General features: G+C 36.1%; 1 pseudogene; it reads right to left on the bottom strand.

Annotated features, from left to right (window-relative positions):
• Positions 1 to 1,282: 1,282 nt before the first annotated feature.
• Positions 1,283 to 2,537, bottom strand: LOC149247273 (putative xyloglucan endotransglucosylase/hydrolase protein 13; annotated as a pseudogene).
• Between the last annotated feature and the right edge of the window lie 12,358 nt (positions 2,538 to 14,895).

Below are 14,895 nucleotides of genomic sequence, written 5' to 3'. Positions count from 1 at the left end.
TAATTTCAACGCAGCCCAAAAACCACCGAACGAAACCACAAAACTGCCCAGAAGCATATCGCACCGCTTTTCCGGAAAAGCAGTTTCCGTATTCTAGGCTCCGATGCGTTTTGGTGCAGGCACGTGGCTCTCGCCTGACGTAAGCAGCTCTGACATATCGGGAGCTATCGTTCACTCAAGTGAGGGCTTCCGATATCTTTCTCCACCGTAGGATTCGCTCCAGTGTTCTCCGCCATCGATCGCCTGAAGGTGCACGGCCCTGCATCAAATTAAATGCTACGTGGAGTAATTTAAAAACTTGGGTTGACCGCACATTTTGTTATTAAGGCAATAAATAAAAATGTCATAGTGGTAGGTAGAATTCTTAAGTTTTTTTTTCGTTTCTTACGGCACGTAAAAACTTGTCTCGTTGTTTTAATACACATGTTTTGTTTTGGGTTCATATATCAAATAACCGTGAAACAAAAATAGAGTTTTTGCTGCAGGGGAAAAAGGTTGACTTCCATGAAAGCTATGGTGATGCACAACGGTGCATAATGTATAAATGAAAACCGTGGGAGCGCATATGAAAAATATGTATGTTCTTTTTACTGGTGGTGAAGCAAAGTGAAATACTGCAAATGGTGGAGCGGATGTTATTATTGTTTTGTTGACTTTTTTTTGTAAGATGAAAATGCACAGCAGTGCGGGGAGTATGTAATTTTTATTACAGCAGTAAAGTTGTTTTTCACAGCATTGAATATAAGAAGGAGCGGATGTTATTATTGTTTTGTTGACTTTTTTTTGTAAGATGAAAATGCACAGCAGTGCGGGGAGTATGTAATTTTTATTACAGCAGTGAATATAAGAAGTATTTTACAGTGGTAAATCTTTGTATCAGGTTTTAATGAATAGAATGTTTTTTTTGGTGGTGAAATACTCTGTCTCTCAGTGAAATTTTTTTTAATCTTGCCTGAGCACAAAAGATCCTGGAAAGGTAGAAACAGAGCATTGCCTCTGTGTGTTTGAATTCTTGGTTTTTGGTATTTTTCCCATTAAAAATACCCAACATAATCCTAAAAGATGAAACTTCCATTAACAGTCCCACCTATGCAAGAGCTGAAACGAGGGTTTCTTCGGAGCATATCTGGTAGAACATACACAGAAGACATAAAAACTCAAAGTATTAAGGTCAAAAACAAGTTTACGTTTACATGTAGGCCCGTGGAAGCCTTTTCCGCCATTTCCTCCATCCTGAGTTGCTGTTATCTTACAATATGTAACCAAATATCCTGAGTTGTGATTAAGGATTCGATGCACATTCAGGTGGAGTTGCAGAAAACCTTCCAGACTTGTCGTGACAGTAGTCGTAAATCATGTAGTTTGTGCGAACCCAATTAAGTTTACTCAGCTGCTGTTGGTTTAGACTTTGAAATTCGGATTGATCCCACCAATTGTTGGAACATGGCGAAGAAGAGTGAGATGACAAGCTGCATGCATCGACCTCAAAGGATTGATAAGAAGCAATAAAGGGAGCGTCATTCCAGTCTATTTTAACCCTTCCTCCGTCGGTAGCCCAATCCTCTCCATTCCAAAGGGTGGAGAGGATCCTCATGGGTCGACTATTTGGATATGGGACGCCCACACCTTCATTGTTTTTGAATACCCGGATGGGGATAGAATCAACTGAAAACCTGTTTTCACAATAGGAAAGACATATATCTTAAGAAATGCTGAAAATTCTAAATACAACTTCTAAATGAGGTTCCGTTTCAGTTAGTCGAAGCACATACACGATTTGTTTGTGGTTCCAAAGAATTGAATAGTTATGGAAGTCTGCTGTGGGATCAAACCACAGATGAAGTCTTTGTTCTCTATTCCCAACTCCACTTGCAAACACGTTGGTCTGAAGAATGTAAGGATTTCCCGGAAGGTTTCCCAAAAATTCAAAGTCGAGTTCGTCATGAGAAGAAGCTTCGGACGACATCTGAATGCACAATACTGACATTACTATATTGTGTATTATCGAAACTATGACCGGTCTGGCTGCAATCTTGAAATTTAAAATATGGATCTCACGAATTGAGATTATGTACAGTCAACTGATAATAAATAATTCTGCAAGATTTCGTTCTTGAGAGAAAATAGGTGCTTACATAATACGAGGTAACCGTTCCAGCGGAATTCCCTGAGATCAGCCGAACAGGTATTCCTTTTTGGACTGAAAACCAGAACCTAGAGAAACAAGAATCGTTATTATAAACATCCATACAATATTAAATGTAGGATCTCCTTAAAAATGAAATACTTTAATTACCTGAGATTTGATCCATAGTGAGCTGCGCCGTTTGGCCATTGTTCAACAACTTAACTGTACCCCATGAGATATCGAAATTGTCATTGATGTTGGAAGCCTCTACCGAGAAGAGAACAAGAAGGAGAAGTGAAGTTATATATGCCAACTCTTGTAAATAACTTCGAAATACTAAAAGACTTGCACCGCTCTTCATTGCCGATGGTGGAATTGAGTGACTCAAATATTGCCTCTTTTTTGGCAGCAGAGTTCTGACAGGAGCGAACACCCTACACCATTCATATATATGTATCGATACTCTCCAGCATCTAATTTTTTTATGGCGTTTGGACAAATAAATGATTAGGGAGCAAAGAGAATAATATGCAATCAAATGAATGACATCATAGAGCACTCTCTTCATTTCTGGATTACTCGAATTTAAATTTCTATCGTTATCTAGATAATTGTATCTAATTTATCGATCCTTGACCTTATTCATTTCCATGTCATAATTTCAGGTGCGTAGGGATTATCTGGTTCTATATAACTTTGATCACTAAACTAAATTATGATAACTTCAACCACCAATATTCCCATATAATGAGTATCATTGGACAGGTAGTACCATACACAGATGCTAGCTTTTGTGCCCACCAAGAATCTTGAGAAGGTTCATACTAAACTTCCGTGAACGTAATACATGAGCATGGCAGATCTGTGTGTCCCCATAGACAACCGTATCATGTTTAAGAATTCCGAGTATCAAGTGCAAGAGGATAAAATGGTAGCATGTCTCATTCACTAATAAAATGTATCTTTAATAATTGTTTGATGATTTGTATGTTTCATCTACTTTGGAGTGTCGGTGCAGCGCCATATTTTGCAGTGTCATACAAATTGACTTGTAAAAGCAACAATTAATGAAGGAAGAGGGATGTCATACTAAGGTAACAATGATGAGAAAAGTTTCTTTTGGCCAGTACCAGTATCATGTATGTTTCACCTACTTTCGGGGTTTTGATGCAGCACCGTGTTTTGCAGTGTCATAGGATTGACTTCGAAAGTTTATTATGGAATTAAAAACAATTGTGAATAAGTTTTCTCTTTATTGAATATGGATAATAAGAATATTCTATTTGAGAATAGTGATATTAATGTTATGTTTGCTATTTGAAAATTTGTTTTTGAATATTTCTAAAATATTATGGAGAAAAATAAAGTAAATTTAAAAATATTTTATAATTTATATTTTTAAAATTGAAAATGTTTTTTTTGTTTTTTTAAGATAGAAGATTGGTTTTGTTTTGTTTTCTTTTAACTAATGTTTCCATTGTTTGTGAATAAATATTTAATGGAAAATAAGATACTTATTAATATTTTCTTTAACTCCAATCAAAATCATATGTGGCTAAAGCTAGATAGCATATAGATGTAGTTTTGGCCAAATCATTGGAAAATAAAAAAATATATTGGTTGAAGATAATATGAATAATATTATTACATCTAAATTTAAGAAGAAATCTTACTGTAATCAATAATTAAAAAATAAAATAAAATTATAATGCTACAAGGAAATCATTAACCCTAATATAGAAAATAAAAATTATCTTTATGTTTTTGTAGTTTAAAGAAGAAAATCAACATTGCTGAATTAAAACTGGATAATTTCCAAAATGTCATAGATCAAACTCTTGTATTTGTAACACTAAAAAAATTAAAGATAAAAATCATTTTATCCTAAAATACACTAAATACACCGCAATTTCAAACCATCTTCTTTCTAACCTTTGATCTCATCAAAGCAATATTAACAAAGAAATACTTTTATTTTTTATTTTTTAAAAATAACTAGAATTTTATATTTATAGAAAATCTACCAGTAAAACACAATAGTTACATAAAAAGAAAAGATTCTCACCGTAACAATGAGGTCTCATTCACTAATAAAATATATCCTTGATAATGCTCACAGAAATACTTTTGTTTTTTATTTTTTAAAAATGAAATTTTTTTTTGTATTAATGGAAAATCTACCTGTACAACACAATAGTTACAGCAAAAGGGAAAGATTCTCAGTGTAACAATGATGTCTCATTCACTAATAAAATATATCTTTAATAATGCTGTGATGATCCATCATATCCAACCCTTCTTAACTTGTCCAATACTTGTATGTTTCACTAACTTTTGAGGGTTTCTATGCAACGCCATGCTTTGCAGTGTCATACGGATTGAATAACGATCGAAGGCTGGGCTGTCATAATATGGTAATAACAATGACGAGAGTTCTAAAACGTTTTCGCAGTAATTGTATGCTTCATCTACTTTTCAGTTTTGATGCAGTTTTGATGCAGCGCCATACTTTGCAATGTCATACGATTGGATTATAAGTTAACGATGATGGACGAGTGTCAGTTTTGATGCAGAGCCATACTTTGCAGTGTCATACGATTGAATTATAAGTTAACAATGATGGAAGAGTGTAACACTCATTGATGCTCTAACATTTATTTTTACAAAGTTTTACTGATTTATTGTAAATTTTATTTTCATATTAATCTAGAATGTAAAATTATTAAGCTGTACAACCAGAACATGTGTTGTTAATGATTAATTTAAAGAATTTCATTAATTTTTAAAAGAACCGAAGAATTAGTTAGAATAATTCCTAAAAAGTTATACACAGTTTTCCCATCTTTTCTCTTAAAAGGAGAAAGGAAAGAACCGTGGGGGGTTGGAAAAAATCTATTGGGAAAGAATACTGTTTTGAATGGTTTCATCCCAGAGTTGGACAAAATAGCCAGTGGGAATAGACCTTGGGAAACAATCCAGAGGTACGATACTTGAGGCTAGACACAGTTTGGATGCCCAAGGTACCAAACTGTTTAACCACTGTCATGAGTTGGAAGAGCTCAGAGGGGGAACTCTGGACTTATTTGTCAGGTCCATGTTTGGGTGGTAAGACTTTGCAGGTAAAGATAAAACACACATGGCTGATAAGTAAAGCACGAAATAGATAAATAGAAATCCTATATTTATTAAGTATTAGTAGGTGACCGATTCTCTGCGCTACTTTATGAATTGAACATATTAACATGTTAAAGAAATGAATAGTGTGAATAGGCAAACTTGGCAGTTTGAAACATATTAGAACAAAATAAAAAATTCCAAGGTGACCTATTTGAAGCACATTTCAGAAGCATTCAAGAAACTTAACTTCCTCAAATCATATCTATGAAATTACAATGAGCCAAAGTTTGAAATTTCTACCACATGAACATGAATATCTCCCCTATATCTCCTCAAAGTTTTACAACATGAAACATCCCAGAGAAAAATATAGCGAAAATTCTAAGCTGATATGATTGAAGTAGATTTCAAAAGAATTCATGAACCCTAATTTCCTTAGAAAATATCTTTGAAATTAAAACAAACCACTATTTAAAGTTTCTGCCACAAACATAAAAATATTTTTCCCTCAATCTCCTCAAAGTTTTATGATTTGAAATATCCTAGAAGAAAAGTTATAGCAAAAATTCCAAAATGAATTGTGCACTCCAAAATTTACTCCACCTTAAAAACCCCAAGAATATTCCCTAGCTTCTGTTTCACACCTTAAATCTCTTCTTCCTTGGATTGTCTTCAAATGCACTCATCTATCCTTTAATTTATAGTATTTATTTGTTCACTTATGGGGTTGAATTGTAAAATTGGATGACTTTACTTGCAATTTCTAGTTGGATTGACTTGTACTTTTTGTCTAGTATGACCTAACAAAATATTTCATATCTCATTACTATAGATTTATAAGGAGTGCAATATACCCTTAGAAAGGTATTAAATTAATATATTTAAACATATATATTATGACCCCATTTGAGCTAGGTTTTTAGAGTAAAAACACCTTCAAAGATAGGGCATCCAAAAAAATATCCAAAAATCTTCATTTTGTAACCTTTATCATATACATATATAGTATCCCCCTATATTTGACATCAATGAAAACAATATTTCCAACAAACTACCCCTTTGTCATTGATGGCAACACTTAGTTAATTCTACAATAATACTATAGTACTCCCTAACCTTTAGTTGGGGATCCATCTTGGTCTCCCACTATTTTTGACATCAATGAAAATATAATTTTCAACAATATCCCCCTTTTTCATTTATGGCAACCTAAGAAATTTAAGAACTATTGCTAAAGAACTACACCCGTCTATAATCACCCCCGCCCCTTTGACATTAATGACAAAGGACTACTCACCTGTCTGCAACTTCTCTTTTTATTTGAAACCTCTCCCCCTTTGAAATAAATGGAAAAGGGATACTTTCCTTAAGCTTACTCTTTCCTTTACTAATTATTTGATAGAAATATGACAACAATTTTCTCCATTAACTTCATTGAGGACGTATACATTACTTGAAGTCTTGGTTTCTTTTTCCACCAATCTTCTTAAACCTAGTTTCCTTATTTCACATCCTTTAGATTGGAGCGTGAGATCATATCCTTGATCACACATTTTAATCACAGTTAGAATATTGTGTTTTATCCTTTCAACATGCAAGACATTTGAGTTTTAGTCGTTCCATGATCAAGACTAACTGTGCCCTTTCCATCTAACCTTGCTAATGCATTATATCCAAAGGAAACACTAGATCCTTTTTCTTATTTTAGAGTAAGAAAATTACTCTAATATCCTGTCATTTGTTTTGAGCATCCACTAACAATAAACCATTTTCTTTCTTTACTTTGAGAATATACAAGAAGTCCACATTCCTCTTGTTTTTCTTGCTTCATGTTCCATACCTTCATGCATTGTTGTCTATGTTTGGTAATATCTTATTCCTTGATTTGTTTAGAAAACCTTAATGTGTTGCTTCTACAATCACATGCTTTGTGAGCATAATGATTGAACTTTTGGAATTCAACATGATACAAAAAGGGAGTAAATGATTTTTATCTTCACACACCACCTTCATCAGTTTTAGTGCTCACAAAACCATTCTTTGAGGCCTTAAGATTCTATATTTCTATTTCTCACATATCCATTTCTTAGATAAGCTCTAAAACTTATTTGTTTATGACCAAAAATATTACAAGTAATGTTAGAAAATGTAGCAAGAAAGGTTCAATTTGACTTTAGCCTTAGTCAAATTGAGAAAATCAAAATTCCACATCAGCAGGACAACTTGGAGGTATTTAACTAGTGTGACATGGATCTTGTCACTCAGTTAGCTCAGTAAATTCGAGTTAGGGGCTTGGAGCTCAATTGTGCATGTGTTGATTGCTAAATTTTAGTAATCTAGTCCAGTTATTTTCAGTCGCATTCAATTAACTGACCTCTAACTATTGATAGAGTTAGTTGAAGGCAAATTGTGTTGTGGGGCATCATTCTATATTAGAGATCTATCATTTGACCGATCAATCAACCAAAAATATCTAATGCATTCATGTAATTCAAATTTCCCAGCTTGAGTGGAGGAAAATGAAATTATGTAAAATTAATTGTATACTAGTTGAGTGTACATATTTTTGCATGTAGGTAGGTTATCAATCCTTGGGATTTGTGGAAGGAAATAGGAGGAAATTCTGATATTTTAGGAGCTAATTTCCTCAGGATTTTTTTCAAGGAAATAGGAGGTTGGATGAGCCAAAATTTGGCTAAGTGTTGGCTAGAGGGTCTCATTCAACAGTGAGAACAATTATTCTTTTTTAGGTTGTGCTTAAAGTTGGAGCAGGAAATTGTTACAGTTTCTCTATTCATCTGATTAATGCAAAGAAGCTTGAGGGCTTTTTCCCAGTTGGGTTCCCCTAGGAAACACTATGTTCTTGTGGTTTTTCTTGTTGCATGTTGTTCTAAATTGTGATTTTCATTCCACATATCAGTAGAGTAGAATTGTGTCTCTTGGTTTTCAGTTTGAAATATTGAGCAGTCGCAATTTCTATCAAATTTCTACATGGTATTAGAGCCTTGAAATCATATTAGAACCAATATTTCGAATTTGTCTCTCAGAAATTTCGAATTCAACAATTTTCCTTCAGGATAAGGAGAATGTCTTTCAAAGAACTGAGATTGGAGTATACCCTGGAGGGTAGCTCACATTTCATATCCTAGAAGGATTGAATGGAAGCAGTGCTTGATGATAATCATGTGTTAGAATATGTGAAAACTAATATTGCAAAACATCCATAGTCAGATGCACAACAATGAACCTAGTGGAAGAAGGATGTTGCAAAGGCTAGGATAATTCTTCCGAAAGGTGTGAGAGACCATGTAGCCTCAAATCTCCATGGAAAAGAAACTTCATATGCTATGTGGAAGGAACCGACTGAGCTATTCTAAAATAACACTGACCATAGAAAATTGGCCCTGAAAGACAAACTTCGAAAGATTAGGATGAAAAAAAATGGGACTATTCCTGAGAATCTCTCCATATTTACACAAGTTTGAGATGAGCTTGGAGGGGTTGGGGTGAATGTTGCAGAAAATGAACTGGTGAGCCTAGCTCTTCTTGGCCTTCCAAAATCCTGGAATAGCTACCAGGACTCTGTGAATGAAAGGGAGAAATTATCAAATTAGGAAAGTGTGGTCCAATTTGGTTCAAGAAGAGATCAGGAGAAATACTAGAGATGGAACATCATCTAGAGCAGAGGATGAAGAAATTTTTTCCTTGGTTGGGAAGGGGAAGAAGGGAATAGGAAAGAAGACCCAAATCAAACCTGAATATAACCAAAATAATGGCGAGAAGAAGGACTTGAGCAAGATAAAATGTTTCCACTGCCACGAATACAAGAATTATGCAACAAAATGTCCACATAAGAAGCCTAACAAGAAACCTTCAGGAGGAGAAGGAGGCAAAGCATTGGCTTCACAATTTGAATTAGACCTCACCCTCATAGCATGCATGGTCAACATTGTTATGGGGAGTGCATGATACCTTGATTCTAGTGCCTCGTTCCACATGACAAGGTGTAAGGAAATTTTTCAGTAGCTTGGAGGAGAGGGATCTCCATATGCATATCGAATTGGGGGATGATGGGAAGTACATTGTTACATGAATTGGTACTATCACCTTTTTCAGGGAGAAATCCTCCACTCTTCGCCTCAAATATGTTATGTTTGTACCTAAAATGAAGAAGAACCTAATCTCTGTAGCAATTTTGGAGGAAAGAGGCTATGCTATTATTTTCAGTAAAGGGAAAGCATTTGTGAGAGACATAACTACCAGGAAAGTGAAGCAAATTGGAGTTCGAGTGAAGAACCTAAACAAACTTGAGGTGGGAAATTGTGCTGCTTTGACTAGCAAGGCAGAAAATGTGCATTGTCGTGATGTTGGAGAACTCTAGCACAAGAGATTGGGTCATCTACACCATGGTGCCTTAAAAATCACGCAACAAATTACCACCGGTCTCCCTAAAGTCTTTGTTGTCCAGTAGGATGTATGTAAAGGTTTCGAATTGGGGAAATATGTCAAATACACTTTCCATGGCTGAGATCGTAGAGTAGATGCAATCTTGGAGCGAGTCCAATTTGATGTTTGTGGACCATTCTTTATATCCTCCACAACAAAACTTAAGTACAATGTATTTATTAATGATTTCTCTAGAAAATGTTGGATCTTCTTCATGCAGAAAAAGGGTGAAATTTTCTCAAAATTTGTAGAATTCAAGCCATTAGTTGAGAAGGAGACTAGGAAGAAGGTGAAGGTTCTAAGGAGTGATAATGGAGGTGATTTTTTCTTGAATTCCTTCAAGGATTTTTGTGCCAAAGAAGGTATTTGAAGAGAACTGATAGAAATCCATAACCCACAACAAAATAGGGTGGCTGAGAGGAAGAACATGGGCATAATGGGAGCCGCAAGAGCTATGCCAGGGGATGCCATTGCATCTATGGGAAAAAGCATGTAACACAACAATATACTTGCAAAACTGGAGTCCTCATGGAATACTTGGTATGATAACACTAGAGGAATATTTCTCTGGGAGAAATCTTGATGTGTCTCCTTTCAAAAGTTTTGGAGCTTTTGTTTATTGTCATGTCTTCAAGGATTCAAGGAGAAAACTTGAGCCTATAACAAAGTTGGGAGTTTTTGTAGGATAGATTGAAACTCTACACAATTACTGGGTGTATTTTCCTTCACTGAGGATGAAAATGGTGAAGAGAGATGTCAAGTTTGATGAGGAGAAGGCGATGTGATGCTCTATGGAACAAGAGACCAGTATCTCAATGGAGCATGAGATTATAACTCCAAAGGAGGAGCCTCAGGATGAGCTGGTTGTGGAGCAACCACAAATGGAGGAGCAGAGAGGAGGCCAAGTGGAGACACCCACTCAATAAGAAACATCCATAGAAGGGAGAAAGAAAACCAGAGAAGTAGATAGATTGTTGTAGGATGCTAGGGATAATGTGGGAGAACCTACATCACAATGCCGACAAAGGAGGTCACTTGATAGGTACACTTACTACGTGGCGCTCATGAAAAAGTTCATTGAGACAGAGCCTTATTCATTTGAGGAAGAAATTCATCAACCTGTTTGGGTTGATTCCATGGTGGAAGAATATGAATCCATCATGTAGAAAAGTGTATGGGAAGTGGTGCTGAGATCAGAAGGGAAACAAATGGTTCGTTCCAGATGGATCTGCAAAGTGAAAAATGCAATTTATGGGAGCATCGAGAAGTAAAAGGAAAGATTTGTGGCCAAAGGATTTTCTCAGGTAGAGGGAATTGACTATGAGGAAAAATTTTCCCCTATGCCAAGGTATTCCTCCATCATATCAATTCGTGTATTAGTTGCACAGATGGGGTGGAAGATCCACCAGATGGATGTGAAGACCACCTTTCTCAATGGTGTTGTTGAGGAGGAAATTTACATAGAGCAACCAAAAGGATTTGAGACATATGATCAGGAGTCACATGTGTGTAGACTCAAGAGAGCATTGTATGGTCTCAAAGAAGCACCCCGAGCATGGTACACTCGAATCAACAATTATCTCATTGGATTGGGCTTCACCAAAAGTGAAGTAGATGCGAACCTCTATCACATTGTGGTAGATGGTAAGTTGCTTATTCTTGTTTTGTATGTTGATGATTTAATATTGACAGGTGATGAGTATCCGATCCGCTCTTGTAAAGAGGATATTGCAAGGGAATTTAATGCATTACTTCCTTACGATGGAAGTTTGGCAAGGTGATGGTGAATTGTTTGTTTCTTAGGGGAAGTATGCCTCTGAAATAATTAAGAGATTTCACATGGAGAGTTTTAAGCCTATGAACATAGCTCTAGCTACCAACTGGAGGAAGGAGAACGCCACTTTAGGTGAATAGGTTGATGCTACCATTTACAAGCAACTTGTGGGGTCTTTGCTATATCTTGTGAACACAAGACCCGACATGTGCTATGCAGTGAACCAACTTAGTCAAGTTATGGTGAGCCATACCAACATGTATTGGAGGGCAACAAAGCATGTGTTATAGTACCTCATAGGCACTACTGAGTATGGATTATGGTACAAAAGGATAGAGGGAGTGAAGCTCCAAGGCTTCACCAATGTAGATTGGGTAGGAAGTGCATCAGACAAGAAAATTAATTCATGTGCTATCTTCAATGTTGGGTCCACAACTATTTCCTAGTACAACAGAAAGAAAAGGTTTGTAGCACTTAGCTTAGCAACGGCTAAATACATGGTTGCAAGTCAAGCAACATGTCAAGCCATATGGATGAGGAAAATACTTGTGGGGATTTTCAGTCAGGATATGGATCTGACAGTGATATATTTTGATAATCAAAGTTGCATTAATCTCTTTGTGGTATTTCATCATAGGTCCAAGCACATTGATATTCGATATCATCTTTTGCGGGATTGTGCACAGAGGAGAAATTTTTTTTCTCCCTGCTGCAAAAAATTGCTTGCTTACTTTCTGAAAATGGTTGTTGTCAGTTGTTTAATGTGATGGTTGGGAATAATTTTCCAATGTTCCCCCTTAATCACAACCACCAATATTCACTATGCCCAAGAAAACTCTCATATAACCAAAATTATCTCTTGCTAATGGCTTTGTGAAGGTATTTGCAAGCTGCTCCTGTGACTTGCAATGCTGCAAAATATTTTCTCCATTGTTAATCAACTCTCTTATAAAATGATACTTGGTGTCAATGTGTTTGATCCTTTTTTGAAAGACGAATTTTTTTGATAACATTATTGCAAAAATTTTCTCGCAGTAGATAGTTGTCAGTCCCTCTTATTTCTATCATAAATCTTCCAGCATCCTTCTCATTCAAACAACTTGACACATTTTTGTTATTTCAACGAAATATTCAACTTATGTTGTTGATAGTGACACCATTGGCTACTTCTTGGAAGCCCATGAAATAGATCTCGAACCCATGTGAAATACATAGCATGACGTGCTATTTCTTTCATCAACACCTCCTTCCCAATCACTATCAGTATAGCCATCGAAATTGAAATCTCTTGTATTTACTGTTTAAAGGATTTTCATGCTATGTTTATCGAAAGATATAAGGACTCTTATTCATCATTGAATTTAGTTCAAGACTGTTGCAAGCATGCTTATAGTTTTATTGAAAGCCTTGAGAAGTTTTATGAAGATGATAATTTCATGGATGAATAGATCATGGAAGCCCTGTATGAAAAGCCGTTTCAGCAGCACATAGAAATCTTAGAGGATACTTGTCAAGATCAGCAGGTTGGAGATGGCCATATGGCTGTAATTGATGAAAGAGAAGAGCTTGTTTCAGATCTGCCCACAGACGACAGCAGCATGCAAGTAAGTCTAGTGTTGATTGCAGAATGTGATAATGTTAGGACAACTACTTCAGAACAACATTTAGATTATGATGACTAGGAATATCTTGTGCTGAAGCCCATCAAAGAGAGCTCTTCTATTGAGATCATAGACAGAGTTTTGGATTTAGATGTTCATGAACAACCAGGTGAGATCCTTGTGCACGTAAGTGATGAAACTCCTTTCAATAGCTCAGTAATAAATGATAGTTTGAGTGCCCTATCGTATGAAGATAATTACTGTTTAAGCATAAGAAAACAGAAGGCATTGTCTCCTTTGTCTGAAGAGGAGATAGATCAGCTTCTAAAAGGTCTTGTTACAGCCCAAGCTACAGCAGATTTGCAATGCACACATAGTCAGGAAAGTGTTGGGGAAACTTCTTCCTCTGTTGAAGAAGATGATTGTCTTGTAGATCAGCAAACAAAGATGATAATCCAGCTGTCATATCATTTGAAGACGACCCACCATATTGTCAAACTACAGAAGATTAGAGCATACAGGATTACCTTTCAGATTCTTCATATGTCTCATGTGCTGAAATGCTTTTCCAAGAAGAGATCTGCTCATCCATTTGTTCAGAGATTTTTGAAGCCCATGAGCATACTTTTACTGAAGCACATGATGAAGGTAGATCAGAATTTGAAGCAAAGGAAACCTTGTTCTTTCAGCAGGAGGTGGCAATGGCAAATCCTCATGTTTTTCAAGATCCTCTAGCAATTTTGTTGCAACCAACAGTGATAGTGTTTATTGCAGTGTTCAGTGATGAAGGAGATCGTGGTCAGCTATGTTTTTGGATGCCCAGTGATAGGTTTGTATTGTTGACCAGGAGATCTAATCAGGAAAATCAATCAAGAAGGCATCTACTTGATTGGTTGCATTGGCATTTTGATATAGTTTGATGTATATCGTCTTGTAAGAAACACAGGTGGTTGTCATCATGATTTCAAATCTTGATGGACTGCTGTCGTTTTTCCAAAAGCTTTGTAAAGTTTTGTTTTAAGTTAGTCATGAGTCATTTGTGTTTGGTCTATTGAGTGAGTTTTTTCAAGTTATTTCAGTTTGCCATCGCGTCGGTTTGAGTCAAGCTTCAGTTAAGTTTCAGTCTGTTTTCAGTTAAGTTTTCATTCAATAAATGTGTCAAAGTTTTGTGTCAAAGGTGTAAATAATGACTCCATCGCCCAATGGTTGCAAGCACTGGTCTGCTCTCCCAGATGTCTAAGGTTCTTGGCACCTCCAAGGAGCCACCATCCCCATTGGAGCCAATGTTAGTGTCGGTCATGATGCCCTCCATCAGTGATCAAAAAACTCTTTGCATTTGCATAAGTAGGTGTCTCATCGATGTCAGTTTTGCATTCCATTAGGCATGCCATAAAACTGATGGAGGAGCTGGTCCTTGTTCCCTTCTTGGCTTTGCTGGATCAGGTCATATCAGTTAATGAACTTGTGTCACACTTGTTTTGTTTTGTCTTGAAGTCCAAAGTCTTAGGTCTATGGTTTCGGTCAAATGTCATTGCAAGATCATGAGTCAGAGGTCCATGGGTCCCCAACAAGCCGGAAGGAGGTATGTAAATATGTTTCATGGATATTTTCATCAGGTACAGCTCATTTATTCCTTGGATTTAAAAACCATGTTTTTAAAGCCAAGGTCATGTCAATTTTGCAAAAAATAAGGAAATTTTCAAAATTCTTCAAAATGCCGGCAATAACCCTGGTCTCCTCACTAGAGTCCATCAGATGGTCAACCTGCAAAAAGAACGGAGTTAAAGCACCCAAAAAGTCAAATTCAGGACAAAGCAAACTCAAAACAG

The sequence above is a fragment of the Pinus tabuliformis genome, chromosome 7 (genome assembly GCF_031772625.1).
Source record: "Pinus tabuliformis cultivar Carrire ecotype Pingquan chromosome 7, CPIR1, whole genome shotgun sequence".
NCBI classification, from domain to species: Eukaryota; Viridiplantae; Streptophyta; class Pinopsida; order Pinales; family Pinaceae; genus Pinus; species Pinus tabuliformis.
The sequence above is the reverse complement of the archived record's forward strand: the minus strand, read 5'-3'. Positions and strand labels throughout refer to the sequence as shown.